The sequence below is a fragment of the Manis pentadactyla genome, chromosome 12 (assembly GCF_030020395.1).
Source record: "Manis pentadactyla isolate mManPen7 chromosome 12, mManPen7.hap1, whole genome shotgun sequence".
Classification (NCBI taxonomy): Eukaryota; Metazoa; Chordata; class Mammalia; order Pholidota; family Manidae; genus Manis; species Manis pentadactyla.
In genome coordinates, this window is record NC_080030.1 from 45450915 (window position 1) to 45477038 (window position 26124).

Consider the following 26124-nt stretch of genomic DNA (forward strand, 5'->3'; position numbering starts at 1 on the left):
GAAATAAAGAAGATTAAGAGTCCTCTTTAATCATAATCATTTGTATGCGCAAATTGTAACTTTTTCACATAGGCACTTAAAAAAGCATAGTTGCACACGAGCTGGAAAGAGATTAATCAGGATTTCTTACAAAGCAGTAACCTGGTGGAATTCATTTGCTGTTGTGCGGTCATTTGTGTCAGTGTTCAGGAACTGGCAGAATGCTAATTATCTCCAAGCTCTGATAGGTGGTGACAGTTTTAACCCCTTCATTGTCAGGGATTCCTCTGAAATTGAGACAGCAATAGAGTAGAGTTTCTGCCCATCTGCACGGCTGTGCCCTTGCGCACATCCCCAGGACAGAGCTAGAGCAGACAGAGACTAAGCAAAGGAGAATGCAAAGGAAGAACGACTCTTTTCCCTGACTTTAATATGACAGGCACACTGTGCTGCTCAGATTCAACTGTTTACTGGTTCTATTTTGGTTTTTAATTTGAAAAGCTTCTGAAAGAGGTTGAATCGATGTTGTTCTCTTTTGGCTTGGATTCCCGGTCTCTCTCTCTCTCCAACCTTACCCCCAGTTTTATTTCTTGAGGCTTTGTAAGTGCAAAAAAAGTCATATTGCAGACATAATTAAAAGACTTTTAAAAAACAATTCTGCATATTTTCTCTAGGGCACAACAATTTGTTTGAGCACATGCCTTTTTCACCCTTGCTCAAATAGCCACCTGCTGATGGCAATATGTTAACTAATATGTCATTGTTCATTAGTTTGGGTAATATCATCTGGCAACTGCATCTAAATGGATATAAAGTATTACCATCCATGCTCAGGAAGTTTCTTTCTCCAGGTAATCAAGCTCTTTTCAGACCTTTTCTTATTCTGTATTACTAAGCAATAATATCTTACTACTAATTAATATATTCAGACAGTCACTCAAATAAACCTGTATGCAAGCCAATACCTCTTATTAAAATCAGCTCCTGTTATGAACTGTGAAAAAGTAATGTTCAATCTATTCTGACAAACTGAGTTTTTTGGCGGGGAGTAGAGAAGAAGGAAGTCACCTTAATATAAAGAAGGCAAAACTGTTTGGTTTTTAATGCTATATATATATAATGAATAAATGAAAAGGCATTATACTGAAAATTATGTTGATGATATTCTGCAAGATAATGCCATCTCTACCAGAAAAACCAGAAAGAGCATCAGAGAACAGCATTAGGGGTTACTAAGACCACAAGGAGACTTCAGCTAGGATAGGAAAGCATCACAAAAGGAGGAGGCAGCATTTTGAGGGCGTGCTTATTAAAATGAAAGATTCTCCAATGTCTGCATCATGATAGATACAGCTCTGTCTGAAATCAGGATCATAGCCTCACCTCCCTTTAGAGATCATTTTATTCTAAGACTCTTTAAAAACACAGAAAATGCCTTTTGACAGGTTATCACCCAGCAAGCCAGACACCCTTCACATCAAACCCTCTAAACATGGGAACCATGACATCATTCACAAGCCTAGCATCAAGCTAACAGCCTCAGAAACCTCTTGTGCTTTGGTTCAACAAAAACAAATCACATTCATTAAACAAGCCAGCCTTGCAATTTGCTATTTTTCATTCTTGGGGGAAGAGGGTGTGAGGCAGACAAACAAGATTTCCACAACTGGGTCATGCAGAGTTTCAAGATGTGAGCGCAGTAGCAGAGAACAGTAATTAGAGAAGCCCATGTTGCTTCATGATCATAGGAAATGTTAGTGATTTCCCTGTTAGGAACACTCCTCATTCACACACATCGTGATGTCCCTGCTCCTGCGCCTGCTCCTGACAAATTCCAGTCTTCACGTGGAATAAAAATGAACAAATTTTAAGATTCTGACCAGCTTTCAGGAAATAACCAGCTGAAAACAAGTTTTGTGGGCAAACGGGCATTGCCACTCTGGCCTCAGTTCACAGAGCTGCTGCCCCTTGCCTCTAAATGAGCTGGCATTCTCCTGCAAAGAAAAAATCTGTTTTATCACTCCACCAAGAAAAATAATGATCTGTTCACATGTGTTCATAGTCTTCTTTGGATATAGTATGAGGTTGACTTAAAAATGATGAAAATTGCCTCAAATCTGTCCTTCCTTAGAATTCATGAAAACCAAACTCTGGAACAATAAACAGCAAGTTATATTTGTGGTTCTATTAATCCTCCTGAAGTGTTGCTCTTTTTAAAGACAGAGTTTGTAAAAAATGAATGCCAGCAGTTTATAATGTACCGAATTATATCTCCCTGTTTCTGGGGAAACACCACTAAAAGCTTATACCCCAGTTTATCCAATTCTCCCCCTACCTGCCTTTGATCATAGGGTTACTATGTTAGGGCCACACAAACCTAAGTCTTGGGCCTGTGACTTCCTCAGTTTTATTTGTTCAGGCTGTTCTGGGTGTGTGAGTGGGGTGGGGGGAACTCATTTCACAGGTATTTGGCAATTCTAATCTACCTTAGAGTTCCCTTCTGAGAAAGAGGAATAGGCAGAAAAAAATTATTTAATGAAAAAGGAACTATTATCCTGTGGTTAAAAATTAAGATTTATGAGATTACATTTTTTCTCATTCTTATTTTTAACTGACTTCAAGTCTGTTACTTGTTTCAGCTTGTGATTTCCCCAATTAAAAGCAATCAGAGTTAAATGCAGGCTAAACCATTTAGAAGTTATTTCTCCATTGTGATATTACTCTAAAGGCTATAGCTCCATTACAGATGTGGAAACATTAGACATAAATTCTCCACATTTGGTTGCTGGGATAAAAAAATAAAACTGGTAACTATGTTTTAATAGTCCATGCAATTTCCTTACAATTAGGGGAGCAATTACCTCATAGGAAAATATTAATTAAGAATGACAGTACAGACACTGCTTTCTCCTCCTACAAGGGGCACAAAGCTGAACCTCTGGTTGGTTGATGACAAGACACAAGGTTTTTCTTACCTCCTGGCTTTCTCAGGCTAAATCTACCAACACTCAGCCATGCCACACAGCCTATCATGATGGGACCGAAAGAGGCTGGGAATGTGCTCAGACAGAGGGGGCGTAAGTATAGCCTCATTTTATCTGTGAACTTCTCCAAGGGTAGAAACCACATTTTATACTTCTTTGTAGCTCCTGCAGGAACATTATATATGTATATACATATATATATACATATATATATACATATATATATACATATATAATGTCACATAGTACTACCTCTGATTAATTGCATCATCCACACTGTAATTTTATATATAGTTTATCAGTAAACTAAGTTCCTATTGGGAAATTTTAGTCTAAGAAGTCAGATGGGAGTATATTTTCCTTTGCCTATACAACAGAGAAAAAATGCCAATATATGTTCACCAAACCAATATGTATCTTAACAGTCGTCTTTCAGTTCCTTGAAAGGCGTGTGAGGGTCCCCTCTTAGCTGCTGCGCTGGGAAAGGCCAGGGCCCCCCCCAGACCCCGAGAAGCTGGAGGATGCAATGTTATGTGAGGCTATTAGCTGGCATGAGTGTCCTTTTCCCTGCCCAAAGGAGTCTTAGAGAGTAGATTTCCTAGGGATGCTATAGACTAAGAAAATGTTTGACCTACTCCAGAGCGATTTATGTGTATACATACATTCTTTACCTCAAACACAAATACCCAAATGCTGTTTACCCGAATACCAAATACCCATGAACTGTTCTGCACCACTATCCTTTCTGTCTTCACCCACGGCGCATCCTTGGCAAATACTGATTTACTATCAAGTTCCTGCAACAAACTAAGTGGGTTATAAAAAACTACACTGCTTCTCACTACCTCCTCTCGACCCACATGGCTTCTAATCTTCACTCAGGACTCACCTGCCAGTTTTCAGCAGAAGGAAAGTATACCGAAGAGGCTGGGAATTTTCCTACCTGCTTATCATTCAGAAAACTCTCAGGAACAAATTCAGAGGTTACAAGACAACAGCCTCCTTGTTTATGTTGTCCTCCAGGCAGTAACCGATGGCCTCATTTTTCTAACAGAAGAGATATGTAAATTCCTGATTTCTTGAAAGTACTTCGCTATACTCATCACTGAATATTCTGCATATGCCAAGTCCCCACACCTAGAACAACCCAGAGGGTTCTGGTCCACAAGTGGTAGCAAGCTCCAAGAGGCCACGTTCAGTTGGAGCCGTGTCTTATCTCTACCAGACAGAAATTACTGAGATTTAACTACTGGGAATTCTGTATTGTTCTTTTAATCATTTCATAATAAATAACAGCTGGTCACAACATGAAGCTAGAGCTAGGTCACCACCCTTTCAAGAAGTTTAATAGGACAGCTAAGGAGGCAAAATGGCAGCTGCAAGGGAGTGATGTGAAGAACACAGAGGGAGCTTGGGCATATTTACAGACTGAGAGGAAGGAGTCCATGCAAAGAGACTATTTACAAGAAGACAAAGGTGTAATTATGGACCATGCCTGTTACTTGGGCCAAGAGGAGATACCCAGGTTGGAGCGGACAGGGGTAATTCCTCATCAGGGGAACAAGAACATATGGGCAAAGATGCCAACACATTTTGAGATCCGGGAGAGGGAGGGAGGAAGCTCATGTGCAGTGACTCCTAGTTCTCAGCCCTGACCAAGCCCAGGCGATCTGCAGAGTGGGGGGCGAGAGAGGCAAGGGGCCAGTTTCAAGGAGGGGAAAGAAGCCTGAAAGGCCAAGGGGACTGTGCCGTGAAGGCCATCTGACAACTGTAGAAGGACACTGGGTGGACTGGACAGCATGGACTGAGAGTGAGTTGGGCTTATAGGGTTTTCTATATTATGCTCCGAAGTCTCCAAATACCACCCTGAAGAGTGATCAAGATACAGGCCTATAAACATGCAACACAAGTCGAGAGCAGAGATACTGATAAAAGCTAGACTATGCTGCATATTCTAGTCGCATACCAGTGTTTTGTCCTGCCCAGCAGCTCTGAAACATATTTGGTAGGTCTTTTGATAAAATAGTCCTGTTGCTGACTATCTTGGTCTGTTTGGGCTGCTGGAAAAGAATACCACAGCTCAGGTGGATTATAAACAACAGATTACCTCTCAATTCCAGAGACTGGGGAGACAAAGATCAAGGTGCCCACAGGTTGCGTCTGCTGAAGGCACTCTTTCTGGTTCACAGACACCATCTTCTCACCGTGTCTTCACACGGCTGAGGGGTGAGGCAGCTATCTGGGCCTCTTTTATAAAGATGCCAATCCCATTCATGCAGGTTTTACCCTCATGACCTAATCGCCTTCCAAGTTCTCCGCCTCCTAATACCATCATATCAGGGCTTAGGTTTCAACTATGAATTTTGGGCAGGGCACAAACATCCAGTCTACAGCACTGTCTGTCTAACCACTTCATGGGCTGCTCCTGCAAGGGTTCCCAACTCTCTGTTCCTCCCTGTCTCTCTCTTACCTGCCCACTCTTAGTAAAATCATATATTACTATATACTAATGGCCTTCGAAATCACAATCAGCACTAATCTGCTCTTATTACAATTATCAATATAACTGCCATAACACTATGTTTATAGTACATAGTGTCACACTATGATTATTGTTGGGCAGAAAGACAGATACGAGCAGGATGAAAGAAGGTGGGGCCCATCAAGAACTCAGGGAGTTCATCTCTGAATCTGGGCTGACCTTGAGACTTGCTCTGGCTAATGCAGGTGAGGTAGGACAGAGACCAGGGACAAGCATCATGATTAATTTTCCCCAAAAAAATGCCAGGATTAGCATAATAAGAACAGGAGAGACTTTTCTTAAGGCTAAGAAACCACTCCTTGAAAAGCCAGCCTGAGGAAAAAAAGGGGTTTCCTGATCCCCCAGCTCAGTCATAGCAACAAGTCCTAGGCAACCAGGTGGACTTCCTCCTTTCCAGGCTTATAATCTCTGGACGCTGCAATCCAAGCAGTTTTCCTCTCTTGGAGTCCCTCCTAATTAGTAGGAGGTCTTTTTCTCACTCTTTATTAAAAGCTCTGCTGGTTGCTCTGTACTCTTGTCTGTTGGCTTCATTCATCATTGCCTCCAAGACACAATCCCAGGAAAAACAGCATCACAGAGTAACGTTATGACTACCTGCTTGCTCTGGCAACAATAAACAACTACTACTGCTTATTGAGCAACCTCCCTCTGTGCCAGAGACTGTGCTAAGAACGTCCTATATTTATACATCATCTCCTCTACTTCTCACCACAAGTCACTGTGATGGCTATCATGGACCCAGTTTTACAGATGAGGAACCTGAAGCTTTAAAGTGTAAATGACCTGGCTGGGTCAAAGTGCTACTCTATGGCAGGGAAGTTCTGTCCAAAAGTGAAGTTCAACCTTGTAAAAGTACATATGCACTCCCAATCACTTTTTACTGGGAACATATAATAATTGGATAGTATTCCCCAAAATTCACATCCTCCTGGAACCTCAGAATGTAAACTTCAAAATCTATAAAACAGCTTTTGTAGATGGTTCTGTCTCTTGAGATGAAATCTCCCTGGATTTAGGGAGGACCCAAAATTCAGTCACTGGTGTCCTTATAAGAAGAGGAGAGGACACAGAGAGACACACAGAGAAGAAGGCCCTGTGAAGACAGAGGCGGAGAATAGAGTGATATGGCTGCAAGCAAAGTAATACCAGGAGGCGCCAGATGCTGGAAGAGACCAGGAAGAGTTCTTCCCCAGAGCCTTGGGAGGCAGTACGGCCTTGCTGAGACCTTGGTTTCCTATGTCTGGATCCCCAAACCATAAGACAATACATTTCTGTTGTTTTAAGCCACTCCATTTGTACTTTGCTACAGTAGCCCTTGGAAACTAATACAGAATCCTTTCACAGAAGTATATAATTTCTTAAATGCTTTTAGGAATATTTTTAATCATTTCATTGTTTTTGGCAATACACACAAATGTGATTTTAAGCAAAAGGTATTTTATTTTTATTCAGAATATTAAATGTTGTGCATAATGCTTACTTAGATATATTTAATACCATCCATAATATGTAAGAAAAGTTTTGACCTCTTCCTATTAAATAATGCAAACTGTTTGAATTATGTAAGAAAAATGTGATTTACAAAAAAAATTTACAAAAAAAATACATTGTGTTTATACATAGACTCCATGTATATTAAAATGCAGACTGAGATTTATTTGGTACAGCATCAAAAATTGAAAACTATCAGCATTTGGGATGATTGTTTTTTCTTTTGCTTAATGTCCATTGGTTTATTTTTTACCTGATTATTTACAATCTGCTTTAAATTGCAAGATCAGAAGGTTTCAGTGGTTATTTGCAACCACTTCTCTATAATAATATACTATATTTATGGTATTTTTATTTCTAGTAAGTTGAAATTGAATGTAATTGCCAGTATTTTTCTGTTTTATTATCAGTTATTGAAGAATGAGAAAGATGTTAATGTGCAACATACATATGTTTGAGCTCTATGAGGTTTTTTTTTTGAAAGAAGAAAATATTTAAATAATTTTCATTGATATATTTACAGATACATAATGAAATAGTCACTATTCCCATCCTGGAAAAAATGTTTGACTCCTCTAATAGCTCAGAAGCCTCCAGCGGCAGTTCTCAAGCATTTGGTTCTAGGAGCCATTTGCATTTTAAAAAAACACTGAAGATCCCAAAATGCTTTTGTGTATATATGGGTTATAACTATCAATATTTACTGCATTTGAAATTATGACTGATATTTGATATTATGATTTTAATAATAATTAAAATATTATTTTAAAACCAAACTGTAAATGTATTACATATGAACATAAATATTTTTATAAAAGTATATTCTTCTGAAAAATAGCAAGAATCATGGCATTGTTTGCATTTCTGCCTACCTCTTTAATGGCTGGCTTGATAGACTACTGGGTTCTCACATCTACATTTGCTCTGTGGCAATATGTTTTTTATTCAAAGAATATGAAGAAAAACATCTGGCCTCACACAGATATGTCATTAGAAAAAGGAAGAATATTTTAATAGCTTTTTTAGATGGATAACTGTAGATATTCTTTTTGTTACCATGCCAAAAAGTAACAGTTCCTTAAAGTCAGTTGCAATGTGAAAATTAAAACCATGTCAATGAACTTTTTGTACACTAATACACTAAAATCACTGGTCTACCTTCTATTGTTAATGGATCTCTTCCCATACATCATTTGGTGACATCATGCATTTGGTCAGCTGGAAAATACTGTGTTCCTGAGTTAAGCAGCTCTTCATTATTCCATATCAAAAAAGTCACATTTGTTAACATCAACACCCATCTCATAAAAAAAAAATCTTTCAAGTATCAGGAAGCTGTCAAGTTCACTGTAGCAGAAACAAGTTTTCAAGAAATGTAATTTTCCTTTGGATACCCAAATTTTATCATTAATAACAAATACTGCCAATTGTTTTTCTTGAAATGTCAGGTTCAGCTTATTCACTTTCAAGAAATGATCTACCAAATACCCAAGTCTAAATAACCACAGTTTGTTCCCTCAACTGTTCTCCCAACTGAAAACGATGTTCCATGAATAAAGCAGCTAGTTCAGCAAGCAGCTCAAACAGTAGCAGAAGTCATTTGCAAGGAGACAAAGTTCACAGACCTCCATTTGCAACAGAGGTCTTGATGAGTATGTAGGGGAGGAAAAAAAAATTTCCCTGTACCCTTCTATGTTCTTGGCTGAGAGACCCCCAGTAGTCAAAAAGAGATTAACAGGAGAAAAACATATTTAATTTTGTATGTACAGGAGCTTCAGAGATAGGATACCAAAAAAAGTGACCAAAGCAGGCAGTGTTTATGCCTTCTAGACAAAGAAACAATAAATTTGTGAAGAACTGGCAAGACTAAGAAGTTCAGGTGTCGGGTAGTAAATTAGTAAAGAGGAAGTGGTTTGTTTATTCAGCCCTGTCAGCCTCGAATTCCCTAACTCTGGGGATGAGGACATCTTCATCCTTCCTTGTGCCAGGAGGGCATCTTTTACACGGGACATTTACTTTCTAACTCCAGAGGGACAAAAGACAGACTGTCCTTTTGCATTCGTTGTTTCTATGTATGTCACTTTAATTCAAAGTATCAATACGCCAAAGTGGCATATTCTGGGGTGGCCTGTCTTAAATCCCATCAACTAGTTCTCATTTGGTCACATAGAATATTTTTTTAAAAAAGACCCATGTACTCAAAGGCTGACATTTAGTAAGCTTAATTTCTGCTGTTCCATTAAGGAAATTTTGAGGGAAATGTCTGTTTTTGATGTGTGTACAGGTGAAGAATACAATAAGCGCTAATACACTTCGGTACCACTGCCTCGATTGGCACTAATGTGCCAGCATTGTTACTACTGTGGCTTTTGTGCTATCAGTGTAAATGTCCACATGGTGAAAAGGCAAACAATGTATTGTTATGAAATAATTACTACCTCAAATAAAAAGGGTCTCGGGGACCCCCAGGGATCTGTGGATCACACTTTGAAAACCACTGCTCAATGCCTCTTCTAGAGGCAAAAGTCAAGGTAGTGATCACAACACCGGAACTGGCAAGTCTCAGAACAACTCATCAGTCTGGAATAGGATGCTGCCCTTTGAAATGATAGCTCCTTCCTAACAAATGGTCTATATTCACCCTCCAGGCTCAACCCCATGAAACTAGAAGGTCTGGAGCCTTCCTGACAGAAAGGTGAGCTGACTTTCCTCCCCTGTCTGCTGAGAGGATTTGCAAAAATAGCTTGGCTGGTTGGGGAAAAACACTTCTCTAAGGACCACACTTGCCACCCTTGAGGGTAACTACAGCCTTTGAGGTTGCTCACAATTCTGAGCACAGCCGATGTCTCCTGGCAACCAGTCCCAGCCCCCGAACCCTGAAGCACAGCCTCCACTGGGCCTTGACCTCACCTGCCAAACTGGAACGGGCAGGGAAGGAAAGCATCTGTCATAATCCTCTTTAGCAATTCCCTGCGAAGCCTGTTTGCTTGGTAGGTGGCACCCAGAGAGAAGGACTCTTCCGGGGTCTGTGTTACTGTCTGTCACTCTGCCACTTTGGTTTCAGCAGGGGAAAAGAGGGACACCTTTAAATGTCTCATGAAGGCCACATACTCTGATGCCATCATTCTGGGCTTCAAGAACCAGCGGCTAATAGTTTTAAAGGAATAGTACTTATAAACTCATCTGAATAATCTACAAGATGTTGGCCTCGTCCAGATGAGTGCCGAGGACACGCAAAGGGGTTGCGTGAAGCAGCAAAACATGAACTAGGACTGAGCTCCTTCATGGTTCCTGCAGGTCTTCACCAGACATACTTTGTTATGAAATGATAGTTCTGGAAGGTTTGGGAGCAAAGCCTAGGTCAAAGGACCTCACAGTTACTGTACAAGGTGGCCTGAGGGCCCTGTGTCCAGAGGAAGCCCAGAGTAGCTCTGTGTGTGGAGAGGGAGGAGTGAGAGGTGGCGGGATGGGGCGCAGGGATGGAGGACAGTGGGATATACTACCTCAGACCAAACCAGGCTACCCTTGGCAGCTGCTGCATCCATCCTGCCAGGATGCAAGCACAGGGCTAGAGATCCCGGCTCAGACTCTGGAATGAAACACCTGGGTCACTGCTTCCTGGATGGGTGGCCTTGGGCACAATACTTAACCCAACTGCTCTGTGCTTCAGTTGCCCAGCTATGCAATGGGAAGAGCAGTACCTGCCTATGTCACAAAGGGGTTGTTAGGAGGATTAAATGAACCAACATTTGTAAGACTGTTTAGAGCAGTATCCGGCACAGTGCAAGCCTATATAAGTGTCTGGGTGATTTTTCTAACACCTGCCCCATAAAAGGCATGGAATTCTATTTCTTGTTCAACCACAGAGTGATATAAACCCACCCCTAAGGAGGCATAGATACTTAGGATCATCTTCAGAACAAAAACATAATGTATGTGTGGCAGCATTATTAAGTTAGTCATCCACAAATGTTATTAGAATAAATCATGAATAATGTGCATGCTTTAAGCACTGTCTAGCCATTAACTTTTAAAAGTTTCATTTAGCTTTGTGAAGCGTGTCCTATAGAACATAACTACCATCGTAGTAGTTCTCAGCTTGTTCACACATAAAGACCTGTTTAATTGTTTTAGAAATATAGACCCTTCCTTCCCCTGCCAGGGCACGTGCATGTCTATGCACACACGCACATATAGAAAAAGGAGTAACTTTACTTTTATATTTTTTTTACTTTTTTCCTTACCTTTTCTTCTGCCCTTTAATTAAGAAAAATTACTGCTTTAAAGTGACCAATAATTGAACAACACCTTCAAATATACTTATACAAAACATCATTTATATAGAGATCACTGACCATGGCTGGTATCCAGATAGGTTCCAGGACTCTTGGATTCATTCCTCAATTCCTCAAGAGTCCGTGCTCCTTGGATGAGGAGCCTCTTTCCCAGAGGAAAAGGATTATCCAAATAGCAAATTACATTCTTGAAGAAATTCAAATAAATAATAAAAACTGTTTAACCAAGAAAAATTCAAACCCTAGAATCTGAACTTCAACGCTGAGTGGTAGCTACAATCTTGCACTAGTTAGCATATGCCAGGCAAAAAGACTTTAGAGCAGTATTTCAAGAAACTAAAGGCCAACATTTTTTATGTCTTAAATCAGAATAGCTTGTTTTCTCCCCACATAATTTTCCACAGTTGGGCCTTACAATTTTTCATTTACTCCTTCAGGAATCTGACCTACTGCAACAAAGACATAACAGAGAAACAGATAATCCCATGTGGTTTTTGCAGGAACTGTGCCTGGTTCCGGAGATAATAGAAAGGACCCAAATTTCCTGAAACTAATACAGATCCCCAAGCAAAAACATAGAAGCTCAATGGATAGGGTAGTTTTCAGAAAACTTAAAACCATAATAACAAGGGGTTTTAGAAACCCCCCTTCTGTTGATGAAAGTTTCCCCTAGATGACAAAGGAGGACATGGGGGATATATATACATACATACATATATATATATATATATATATGTGTGTGTGTGTGTGTGTATGTTTATATAAATATGTATATATATATATACACACACACATACACACACACACACACATCTTCTAAAGTCACATTTAAGAACAAGTCCTTTAATTCTTTTGTGTTTCTCATTTCCTTTAAGATCAAATATAAAATAACCTTTCACATTATTGCATTTTACCATAACTTTAAAGGAGACGTTTTTATTTTAGGATGTAATGTGCAAAATCATGCTATTTAACACTACATTATATTCACAGATCATGCAAGTTAAATAAAGACACCTAGCTGATTTCTTAATATAGATTCAGCTAAGATTAGTTATGCATCTGCCACCTTAACATTCAGATTGGGGGGAAAAAAAAGCCTTAGTTAAAAATCACACTTGCATTGTAAGTGCTTAGAATTTCATGGTTCATTTAAGAGCATCACAATCAAGAATTTAATTATGTCAAAAAAAGATTGGTATCTTTATAACAGGCAAGATTATATCCCCCTCAATTTCCTCCCCCATCTCCCCACCAAAGCAGATCATTTTCCTTAACCTTTATGGACTTGTTTTCTGACCTATGAAATAAGGCATTTAAGTCTGATGATGTTAAGATAACCCTCTGTTTCTCTCAGGCTGTGATTTTTAAGATTTCTAGAGAATAGACTGATGAGGAGGCAAAGAGGAAACAGCCAGATTCTATGGGAACTTGGCCAGTTCAATTCCTAAACGAGGTCTTATTTCCCATGATGCCAGACAAAGGTCCCACAGGGTACTGTCAGAGGACCAGCAACTTGGAGTGGAAGGGCAAAAAACCACCATAGAACAAAAGTTCCACCAAAACCTCACCCCTGCTTTAATATTTAAACATTTGCCTAACAATATGGTGTTCAGTGAATCTCAGAAAACATGGATTCCTCTCAACCAAGACCTGTGTGTTATGGCATCAGGATGCACTGAGAACTAATGATAAGAGATTAAATCTACGGGGGTGAGGGGGGCGGGAAGGTCTTCTTTTTGGGTTAGCAAATGTAACAATCACTTCCAGGCCGATAGCAAAGGGTTGAGGCCTTGCCGGTTTCTAGAAATGCAAAGTATAATCCTTTAGGCTTCTGAATTACTAAAATAATTAATTTGGGTGATGGCTAACGTTCTGATTGGTTCAATTAAAAGAAGGTCTAACAGGTGATGAGTCGTGGTCCCCTGACAAACAGAGCCTGAGACAACGGCTGCTGGGCAAGTGGTTTATTTGGGAATGTGATCCCAGAGAGCAGAAGGGCCAGGGAAGGTGAAATGAAGGAGAGAAAGCCAACAGTAGGATGCGTGGAGTTGCCTACTTGGTGATGTGTTGTTAATTCTGCAAGACTTTCCAGGGAGCCTTAGGAAATGTGTCTTGGAACCGTGCATGTAAGAAAAGAGGGAAACATTTATCCCACAGCATCTATTACCCATTTGTCAAGGTTTGCCTTGTGGGTGTGAATTTCCCTGCACTTCCTGTTTACACACACGTGAGTGCCTCATCAACTCCCAGAGGAATGATGACAGAATCAGAGGAGTCCGTGAACATAAAGCAAGAAGCACAAGCTTAAGCCAATGAACTGTAAGGCTGCACTAATGGGCTGCTAGTTAAAGCCTATAGAGAACTGCTTGCTTAGCAGTGGCTAGAATGTGAATTGTATTTGGTGCACGTAAGTATCAGGCAGGATGGCCCAGTGATGCTGCAGTAATAAATGACCCCGCAATTTCAATGGCTTACAACAACAGCAGTGTATTTCCCACTCATGCTACAAATTCAAGGTGGGTCTGTTAGGGTTCTTCTTCACTCCAAGATGAAAGTTGGCAAAACAAGTCTCCATCAGGAACATTGTCAGTTATTATAACTTGAGGGAAAAGATTAAATTTGTGACCATGTATAGTTTTATAAAGCTTCTGCCTGAAAGAGATCTGTATTACTTCAACTCACCTTTCATTGACTGAAACATACCATATGCCTATTGTTAGTTCAAAGGGCTGGGATATCTAATACTCCTGCAGGGAAGGCAAAGCAGGAAGGGTGATTTAGAGAACAGTGGTACAATCTATCACACCATGCCTTCATTTTCATGGGAGAAAAGCCAATGGTAGGAGGAACAATTTACTTAAGGGAACCCTGTGCAAATTCTTTCAAAGCACCATCTTTTCATTGAGCTCATGGCCAATCAGTATTTAGAAACAGTAAGTCCTGATCAAAGAAAGCAGAAACAAAATCAAAAACAAAAACAAGGTATGGGAGATAGTTCAGGGGGAATCACTGGACATCATCTACTTATTTTGTGAATTTCTTCAGTATGCAGATGTTGAAATGGGGTCAGTCCTCAGAAATCTCAAATGAAGTAACTTCTAATCAAGTTAAATGACAAGAGCTGGAACTAGGCTTCAACTCTCGTTATTCCCATTCCAGGGCATAGCTGATAGGAAACACTATAATCATAATTTTATATTCAAGTTACCTGAAAAGTATAAGCATTTTATAGAATTTTTTTTTAATTCAACAACCTAAGATAACAATGAACCAATTTTAAATAGCTAGGTTAGCACTACCCTGACAGGACAAAATCCAATTTAACTTATTAATAAATACTACTGCAAGTAAGCATGTCCCAGTTAGAGCATTTGATTTCCTACCTACTAACCAGAGATAATCAAGTTCTTTACACAAATTTAAGAAGGGGAAATGTAACCTCCAGGCCTTTACTCAATTTGATCTGCGTCAAGGGCCAGTGACGAAGGGGGGCAAACCATTCTTCATGCATTCATCCAATCAGTAGGGGCTGAGTCCTGTTGCCTGGGCACAGCAACATTTTCTTGGCTCTGGGCTTATTGGGGAAGATCAGCATAGCCAATGCCCCTACCCTCATGGACGGTGTGTTTTGGGTTGTGGGGAAGTATTAAAGAATAAACAATTAGACATGTAAAGCACCAAGATAGTTTCAAATTAGAACATATCTGTAAAGACAGTAACACAGTGATATGACAGAGGTGGGGTGCCAATCTGTAAATGATGGTCTCTCTGAGAATGCAACACATATGGAAATTATGAAACCATATATGGAAAATCACATTACAGTTTTAGTAATAGTTACCAACATTATCCTATATGGGGCTATTGTTTCTCTATTAAGATCTCCAAATGGATTTTACCCTCTGTGCTCTCTCTCTGTTTTGCATTCCGCACTAAATCTCTCTTTTAATTAGCTGTACTATATTTTTTCTTGTATTATTAAATGCAATTTTATGATTACAGTTCTTAAAAATCAAGCAAATAAGCTATTTTATATGCCCATTGCCTAAATCAAGTTGCTTTTTATATATTTCCTGTGTATCACAAAGGCTTTGAAAGAAAATTCATCCCCTCTCCTCACCAACCCCAGCTGCCCTCTTCTCCTCCCTGCAACTAAGTCTCCTTGTAGAAAGACTGCTTATCTTTCAAATCCGTATTTGGGCAAAAATAAAGTTTGCACTATACAAAAGCTTCCTTTCTATTCGATACTGAGGAGAAACATGTTCAGGAGGCAGAATTCTAAGAATGACCCCACTGATTCTTGCCCTTGTCCAGTTCCCTACCTTTGCAGTGTGGGTAGAACCTGTGAATTTATGGTGAGATGTCACTCTCACGAACAGGTTACATTATATGACACAAGGCAGACTCTTCAGGTTTGCCTCATCTGATCCTACTCCTTTAAAAGCATTGCGTTTCTCTGGCTAGAAGACAGAAAGTCAGAAAGACTAGGAACATGAAAAGAACTCGCCCCTCCACTGTTGTTTGAAGATGTGGAGGCTACATGAGAAGGAGCGTGGTCAGCCTCCTGACGCAGGGAGTGGCCCAGGGCTAACAGCCAGCAACAAAATGGGGACCTCGGAACAACAGCTGCAAGGGACTAGATTCTCCCAACACCCTAAATGAGTTTAGGTGCAGATTCTCCCCTGAATCTTCCAAAGGAGAGCCCAGGCTAGCTGATAACTTGACTTTGGCTTCTGAAGACCCTGAGCAGAGAACCCAGTCCAGCTTGCCCAGAATGTTGACCTACAGAACTATGAGATAACAAATGGGTGTTATTTTTAGCCATTAAAGTTTGTAGTGATTTGTCATGCAGCAATAGAAAACTAATACAACATGTAACCAGATTTATCAACTGAAGTTTTCTACTGTTAAATAGCTAAATAAAGACTCTTTTCCACCTTCAGAATATGCACCATTAATTCTAATGAAAGGAAGGGAATTTCCTGAGAGAGAGGGGAAGGAGATCAGCGATGGATGAGCAGGACCTAACTGGACCAGACAAGTAACCTTTACATGGCCCACTTGTAGGGGCCTATTTGAGCTGGGCCACCAACTACTCTAAAGGAAGGAAAGAGGCAGAACGACTAGGATAAACTAAAATGCACCAAGCCACAGTACAGGAATCTGGACTCAATTGATTTTCTTTCCAATTCTTAGTACACAGGGTGGGAGAGAGTGGGGAGATCATGAAATTATTCACAAGTTGCCATGCCTTTATGGCATTTCCCCCAAATGCCACACTACAGCAGAGGAAACACTGTGTTCACCTAATACCCTTTGATTTTCCTTTGCCTTGGCACAAAAGAAGGCTATAGTTCTCAGGCTCCCCTACAAATAGGTTGGGGACATTTGATGGAGTCCTGGCCAATAGCATGTAAGTAGAAATAATAGAAGTCATTTCCAGGCCACACTCTTAAAAAAAATAATGAACCAATCTTCAGTTCTCTGGTCCTTGAAGAGGCCATGTGCTGAGATGAGATGCCTCTAGGTGGAAGGATCCCAGATCTCTGAGTCACTGATTGGAAGAAAGCCTCTACCAACATAAACTGGACTTTGCAGGAGCAAGAAATCAGTATTTGTTATGGTAAAGTTTTGAGATTTGGGAGCAGAGGAGACAATAGCTTAACATATTCTGAATAATGTAAATATACATTTTCACTTAACAGCTTTAGACAATTTCTCTTTACCTTAGACTTTTTCTTGATTTAGTATAACACCCAAGCATTACACAAGAATGTTAACACAGAAATTTGAATATCAAATTTAATTACTGTTATAAGAAATTCATATTATGACACATCTGATATTTACACTGGGTGATTTCTGTCTTACATAAAACTACAACGAGGGGCATATAAATTCTGATCTTTCGTGTGTGTGTGTGTGTGTGTGTGTATGTGTGTACATATATATATGTGTGTGTGTGTTTAAAAATATACACCTATATGCATATCAATTTATACATATACATGTAATTATTAATAATAGGAATAATGACCACTCCTTCCTGCAATGCCAATTTAAAGCATACTTATCCTCAACTACATCTCCACCCTCCACTGCCTTCCAAACCACAGTCAGGAGAAGGGCCTACCTGTCTGATCTTCTCAGTCTAATTTAAGCAATGTCAAACTGGAACAAGGACAGGTTAAAAATGAAAACTAGCATTTGTTTAGTATGGAGAGGAACTCAAAATGAGAAGTAAAAATCATTTTCTTGAACATTCAGGAAAGGTGTTAACTATGCATGAACCAGGAGACAGAAGCAAACACCCCAAGCTGTCTGATCCAGTCACCTGCTTTTCCATTTACTTGAAATAAATTTCCAAAGATCTAAGAAGAGACAAAGGGCTAACATGTATTCTTTAATGTACAAGTTTATAATTAATCGAACGTCTGATTTCAAATTTACTATTATCTGTTAAAGAATAAATAATTTTATAGCCCTCTAATATAGCTCTTAAGCTTTAAATCACTGACCATAACTAATAAGCAGCTTAATAGCAAGAATACTCTAAATAGCGCCACCGACCGCAATTTCGCTGAGCGTAAATCATCATCATTTTTAACGCAAAGGCAACAGCAAATCTCTGTAATTACTGGGTGCATTTTGAATCACTTTTATTATTACTGCGCTGGCCCCATTAAAAATCCAAAACACTGAACTGCATGGAATATAAAACTGAAATTATGATACCCTACAAACTCTAATTGAAATCCATAAATTTTCCACTAGTATTCAGAATTATTTTTTTGCCAAAGAATTTCAGCTATTCAGAATGAACTTTGAAACATTTGTTTTGTCTAGGGCAATAAGTAAGAGCATTTTACATGTTCAAATTTGGGGAGTCAATTCTGGAGTAAATCTAAGTCCACTGTTTCTTAGTTACTCAGGATTTTGCATTTCTAAATCAAACCATAACATCAAACCACAAAAAAAAGATACAGAAAAATCAGATAGAATATACCATCCACAAAAGATTATTAAATAGTGCATCCCTTTCAGAGTCATTGCCACACCCACCTTCACCCAAAGGGATGTAATGGGGGCCACTTGGAGCCTTCAACATCAGCATTAATCTCCTTTATTAATAACTCCAGCATGAATTACTAAAAATGACAAAGGTATGTCACTAAGTTTACAAAAGGGTAGTAATAATGGTGTCACCCTTATTTTTGTGCATATGAAAAATGAAAACAGGATGGGCCACTGAATCATTGTAAAGGATGGAGATACTATGAATATAATTTTCTGTGTGAGTTTAATGGCTAATGATTTAATAACCACCTCTCAAATATATTCCATAAATGCTGGAGTTCACATGGATGTATGCACGTATAGTATTTACTTTTTGCATCACATGACTGAGCATGCAGTGTAATCATCCTATTAATATCAAATTTTCTACATACTGACTTTAACTAATTTGCCTGATGTCCACAATAGGGGACAGCCCTACGAAACCAACAATGTTCTTATAATAAAGTTGTGTCACCATAGGGAATCTTTTTATAAATTATTATGCATTATCATTTTCTACCCACAGTATCCTGGCATCTAAATGGCCTTTTGTTCTTTGAATATCTTAATTTTAATTATAGCTTTTCTATTACCTTTAAAATGAGGGGGTTTTGCTCTCCTTTTTTTTTTTTTTTTGAGAGGGCATCTCTCATATTTATTGATCAAATGGTTGTTAACAGTTAACAACAATAAAATTCTGTACAGGGGACTCAATGCACAATCATTAATCCACCCCAAGCCTAATTCTCATCAGTCTCCAATCTTCTGAAGCACAACGAACAAGTTCTTACATAGTGAACAAATTCTTACATAGTGAATAAGTTCTTACATGGTGAACAGTACAAGGGCAGTCATCACAGAAACTTTCAGTTTTGATCACGCATTATGAACTACAAACAATCAGGTCAGATATGAATATTCGTTTGATTTTTATACTTAATTTATATGTGAATCCCACATTTTTCCCTTTTTTATTATTGTTTTCTTAAATAAAATGCTAAAGTGGTAGGTAGATGCAAGATAAAGGTAGAAAACATAATTTAGTGCTGTAAGAGGGCAAATGTAGATGATCAGGTGTGTGCCTATAGACTAAATATTAATCCAAGCTAGGCAAGGGCAACAAAACATTCATGGATGCAGAAGATTTCTCTCAAAACAGGGGGGGTGAGGTTCTAAGCCTCACCTCTGTTGATCCCCAATTTCTCACCTGATGGCCCCCCTGCGACTGTGCCTGTCTTAGGTTGTTCCTCCCTTGAGGAATCTTACCCGTCTCTGGCTAACCAGTCATCTTCCGGGGCCCTACAGGGAAATGTAAAGTTGGTAAGTGAGAGAGAAGCCATATTGTTTGAAAAGGTTAGCTTTTTACTTCTTTGCAGATTTATGCCCTGTGGGTTTTGGTTTTGCTCTCCTTTGAACAATCCTTTTCCACTCCACATGTTTGCTTGTATTTTACACTCTCCTGGAAGGCCTCCACTACTCCTCCCAACTCACATCTAGACCTGACTCAAACTGCATCCTTTATGTTATAAACTCCCAGGTCACCCATCCTGCAGAATTCATTCTCCTTACTCTAAACTTTTTGTTCACTTAACAACCATCCAGATTTCCTTTCTAAATGCCTTAAGCTATCACTTATCTTGTGCACTTACTATTTCACAAATTTCTATCTTTTTTGTGAACTCTTAGTGCATCAACAGAAGCCATTAGTTCTGAAGTATTAAAGAAAGTTGTCCATAATTCTAAATGCTTAACATTAGCTTCATTGCAGAACTAAGTGTCTTTTATCAAGTTGTTTAGATCTAAATATTTTACATTCTAGTCATTAGACCCAATTTGGTTCCAGGCAAATCAAACACACAAACATCAATAAAAAGACTCTGTAAATTTTTTAAAAATGAAAATTTTCTCACTTCTATATAATTAAGTTCAATTAAGTTCTATAATTCTGACCTTACTCTCATTATAACTTTCTTCAGAGGAGACTTATCTACCACAATGCTTGATTTGAAATTGTAAAACTGTTTCTCTATGTCCAAATGCATGTGTGTTTAAACAAATCAATGCAAACAAGGGCAAACTACACATCTGTTAACTGAGAAAAAGAATTTGCAGCTACATTCAAATCTTGATTTTGTCATTCTATGATCGTGGGACATTGATGCAATAGTTTGAAAATACAGGATGAGAGAGTAGGGTTAGAATGATGCCAATGAATGATTCCCAAACTACAATTCCTCAGTGCTACCCAGCCTTCCAGCGGGGAAAGGTAGGGAGTCTGGCTCCCGTTCCTTGTCCTAACCACTCATGCAGACAAGCTATTTTTAACTCTCTTCAGCTTTGGGATTCCTTAGGATATTTTGCCTCAAATAAGGTTCTACAAGGAAAAAAACAAATCAAAACAAACAGAAAACCCCAGTCCGTTCCCCTCTGACATACATGCCTCTACAAATGCTCTCATTTTATGTAACAGAAAAGTCAGGCTGGAAAGGTAAAAGGACTCGCCTCCCTCAGAGCTCAAAGCCAAGGCAGCCAAAGGCAGAGCAGAGATCTGACCACAATATCCCACTTGCAGCCCTCTGCTCCATTCTGCGTGGACAGGCCATCCCCACACTGTGACAGCAGGCGGCCTGCCCTCCTAGCCCCTTGCTGTGGCCCAGGCTGAGAACTTGCACTGGGACTTGCGATGGTTAATTTTATGTGTCAACATGGTTTGGCTATGGTGCCCAACATTTTTGGTCAGAAATAGGCTAGATGTTGTTGTGAAGATATTTTCTGCTGCGATGAACATTTAAATCAGTAGGCTTTGAGTTATGCAGATCACCCTGCATCGTGTGGGTGGGCCTCATCCAATCAGTTGAAGGCTTTAAGAGAAAAGATGGGCAACCTCTCAAGATGAAGAAGGAAGAATCCTGCCTGCAGACTCGCCTCCGACTCCAGACTGCAATATCAGCTCTTCCCTGGGTTTCCAGCCTGCTGGCCTGCCCTGCAGATTTCACACTTGCCAGCCCACACAATAGTGTAAGCCAAATTCCTTAACATAAATCAGTCTCAATCTCTTTCCCTCTCCTTCCCCGACCTCTCACCCCTCCCGTAGGTACACACGCACACACACACACCCTACTGGTTCTGTTTCTCTGATACAGGGCTCCTCACCTGCTGGTTTTGCAGTCACTCCCTCACTGTCTCCTGCCACCACTGACGTTCTTGTGGATCCTGCTGTCTATCTTGCCCGCTCAACCTGAAAGCGTGCTTGATCTCTTAAACACTCCCTTTGCTTCATCAAAGGCAGGTCTACCAAGAAGCTGAAGCCTCAAGGCTTCTACCCAGGCTTTTCCCAGGCCTTTTACCTAATTGTGTTTTCTGTTCCTCATAAAGGGCCCTCTCAATATTATCAGCTTCATATAAGTGTTATAAACCTGGCTCTGCCCAAGCTCCACTGGATGGTCTGGACCCCGCACTGGAGCCTGAGTGTGCTGAGCTTGCCTCTGGCAGTGCGGCCGCACTCCTTCCTTGCCCAGCACATGACCATTCCTGGGCCCTGGCAGTGTGGCAGGTGCATGCAGCATGGGGAGCCAAATACACTGCTCCCTCAATCTCTGCTCAAACTTCAGTTCACTGCACCACCCCAAGAAGTTACCACTCCTAGAAGGAACAATATAATAAGGCCTCCTCAGTGGGACATTGGTAACTATTTAATAACTGGCTCTCCGGAGGGAAAATGTCTCCACATATGCATATTCATAAATGTATTATAAATTTTACTGATATATAAAGGATGCGTAGCACACCATGTAGATAATAAATTCTACAATACCCCTTTTGTAAATTCCACATATCCAGTTAATTCTCACAGCATACTTTTGTTAATTTGGGCTGAACTCCTATATTGGAAGCATCCCATATTATAATAATGAGTATAGTTCTGACATGAATGTTAGTTGGTATGTTTGTTTACATTAATGAGCAAGATGAACACGGAGGCAAGTGTCCTTTTAGTGTGCATTCTTTTCAGTGACACATTCACTGGGTACCTGCCAGGCACCAGGCATGGAGTCCAGCCTTGGTGCTGAAGCATTGAATAAAGACTTGGGCATGTTTTCACATCTAACGGGACTAAGGAGGTTTAGGCCAGCCATTATGCTGCTAATAATCTGAGATTACAATTAAAGACTGCAATTTGAGGCAGAATTATCTTAAATGCTTAGCCAAACTCACTTCTACAATTTACATTATCATAACTGACTATTATGACTTTATGTAGATTTCACATGTACACTGGACTTTATTCACATAAGCAAGATTAAAATGTTTTTCTGAAACATTAGAACAAAATTAATTGAGTGTTTTAGAGCCTAAAGAACTTCTTTGATATCTAAAATTGAAGAATACAGGAAAAAAACTATTAGTTTTAGATCTTTAAAAGCTTACATGCCTGAGATAATTGAAATATACATTCATATTTGATTATATAGACTTCTCAAGCCAGAGAGGATGGACGGTAAAAAAAAAAAAGGCATGTTTCATAGACAGAACACTATTTAATGTGTTATACTCAAGACGGTAGTTTATAATTTTAAATAAGGCTAATTCTAAGTGAAAGTAGGTCAAGTTCAGAGGTTAACTTGGATTAACTTGGATTGTGCACCACGATTTTGTAGTTCTCATAGTAAGAGATTAAGACATTAAATAGCCGAAATTACAAAGAAGGCTCATTAAGCAAAACGTCCCGGGCCCAGAACCCAGAACATGATTCTTCTGCCAGCGTTTGGGAACCGCTGCCCTGCCCCACATCTTACTGATCCTCCAACTCCACTCCAAGCCACTCTGCACTCCTGCTGTCTTCCTGTTTCAGCTGGTGATTCTTAGCATTTACAGAAAGTCCTTTGTTTGCAAGGTTTGCGTCTTGCTGCTGGCTCTGCTTATTAAATTAATTACACCATCCTCAACAATAATCGCAAAGATTTAAAACAAAACAAAACAAAACAAAAACAAAAACAAAACCACAAGCCAGCTGCAGCTCAGGAGGCAGGGGCTGGAGCTGGAGGGCGCGTCTCCAAGTTGCTGGCTAAAAGGAGGAGCGGGTTGGCCCCAGACAGCACCGTGGGCTGCTTCGCTTCAAACTTCTCAGCAGAAAGGAAATGAGAGTGGACATGCCCGCTCACTTAAGAGGGGCTGTCTGCACCTGCTCCTGTATGTTGCACACAGGCTCTGCTCCAAGGTGAATGCCAACAAGATGTGTGTGCACACACATACCCACAGCATGGGGTAGTAACTAAGTCACTGAAGAGCCAAAACACATTCCTCTGCTAACATTAATGTGATTGCCGTCCATGTTACCTCTATTTTTAAAGAATCTAAGGTTAATTATTACTAAAGAGAAATCTCAAACACAAACAAGTGTTTCCCTTCCTGTAGCAAGACCTCTTAATGTGTGCTTGATAGTTTTGTTTCTAGTTTTTAAAGCAGGACCTAAATATCAGAAAACTATCTTCCCATCTAGGTAAAGACTAGTCCACTTTAAAGAAGAAAAAAAAAAACACTGCAAGAAAAAAATGCTGAAGAACCCCAGTTGTATATGATATTTTTAAATGGCCTCTCAACCCATCTCTAAACCTAATAAATCATTCTCATTGAACACACAATACAAATCACAAGTACCTCAGCTACCATTTGCAATGTATAAACTGAGCAGACCCTGGAAGGATTATTTTATAAAATAAAAAACAGCCCTCTATTACAAAGTATAAGTTCCCGACTCATTTTTATTTGATTTTTCAAAATATTCTAAAATGAGTAAACTACTAGCAAAATAGCTGGTATGCAAGCATTAGCAGTAAACAGCTTTACTCAAGGTAGAGATGAAGTAGGCAGAATGTATAAGGAGTCCAAGAAAATCATTACTGATGAGTTTATTCATTGCAAAACTCCTAGGAGGCTTTCTATGATGTTATCTACAATGAAGCGAAAATGGCATCCAATTGTTCTGTGAATCTTAACACAAAGAAATAACTTACTCATGTGTAGACCTCTTAAGTAAGATAATTCAAGTGTACACTATTAACAGAATAAAATGTTCAGTTCTAGAAGATGAATCCACTTAAATTACATTTAAATTGGTACTCACCAAATTGTTAAATTAAGCCCAAGGAAAGTTATTCCTAAGTAATACTGAGGTTGTACACAAGAATAAAAAATACATTTGATGTAATGTTTACAAGAACAATATTTATGATATTTTTAAAACACTTGGAATATATGATTGCCAACTTGAGAAAAATTATTTCTTCAATTCACATAAATATGGCCACAAAGTCTAATATTTTGCTAACAGTTCTTTGCTAAGATGCCTGTGAATAGATCCACCATTTTCATCTTTAGTAATAACTGAGATTGAATACATGTCAGTTAATTTCCAAGTGCTTACAATGTAGTAAGCACTGTGCTAATTGCCTGATATACATTTTCTCATTTAATTCCCTCTGCAAATGTTCATGCTTTTTAGCTGAATTGCAACAAGCCCATTTCATCATGCCTGAACTCTGCCCTAGGAATTCAGTTCTAGCTGAACATTTGGAGAGGGTGGTGTGTAGGTGACAGTAATGAAATGTCAGAAGGAAGCCAGCTGTAGTCTCTGTGGTATATCCAAGGATAATGGACAGAAGGTTGGACCTGTATCTGTTTGTTGGAATTTAAGACTGCTTTAGAAACTGGTGTCTTATCACCATCATAAAGCCATTTATCTTTCCAGACAACACACTGGCTTTCTCAGTTGTGTTTTTCTACCTGTAGTTCAGCATATCAACAGACTGATCACATTGAAGACGCCGAGTTCGCCAAGCACATTCAGGGATAGTGATGGTGACTGGTGCTTCTCTACGCACAGGCTGGAAGACATTTGTCTCCTCATCAGACTTTGGGACATGGCCATTGGCTGATTTTGTCTCAGTCCAAGCTAACCACCATGGTTCACACCTCAGTTCAAATCTTAACTGCTCTCTTTAGGAGGCTGATGGCTGTGGTTTAAGTTAGACTTTTCTACTATGTGACTAACAACAGTACCAACTCATCAATGGAAAAAAGTTAGAATCATATCCCTTGTAACCTTAGCTACCTATACTTTGCATATCAATGGATTTTACTGGAAGATCAAATACTGTACACCTGGACTCAGTTCTTTTTTTAGGCTTCTTTTCCCTTTTGTATTAGTTTTTCATGGACTTTAAAAATGTATTCCCACTCCCAAACAGGCCAAACTGATGACGAGCTTGCCTCCAGCACATACCCTTCAGAGCTCGGCCATATGGTCACCTCTTCCACAAAATCCTTCTCCCCTCGGATTAGATGCCTACTCCATAGACTCCCACAGTGGCCCCCAAGCCTACTCATTGTACTTATCACAATCATTGCACTGGACTCCCGCAGTGACTGGTCTGTTTTCACAATAAGTTCTTGAGGGCACAGACTGAGTCTTATTCTTCCAGGTAATTCCACCACCCAACGCAATGTTCGACATAGAGAGAGTGCTCAATAAAAACAGAAAACTTTTAATGAATGCAGAAATGAGCCTGTGCAATAATAGCATAAGCAAACATCAAATTTGAAGTGAAATAGTAACATTTACCTAAGTTCTTATTTCAAGTCTTCAGCAGTACACGGAGATCTGCCACCCCAGCCCCTATTACAGAAACTAAAGCAACATCAACATCATCACAGATCGCATTATTTGAGTATGAGTACTTACTATGTTCTGGGAATTTTTCTAATCCCTTAT

General features: G+C 39.5%; 1 protein-coding gene across 1 annotated transcript in view; it reads right to left on the bottom strand.

Annotated features, from left to right (window-relative positions):
• SAMD5 (sterile alpha motif domain containing 5) overlaps window positions 1–26124 on the bottom strand; it is a 57426-nt gene that overhangs the window by 5261 nt on the left and 26041 nt on the right. The gene's annotated exons all lie outside the window — the stretch shown is intronic.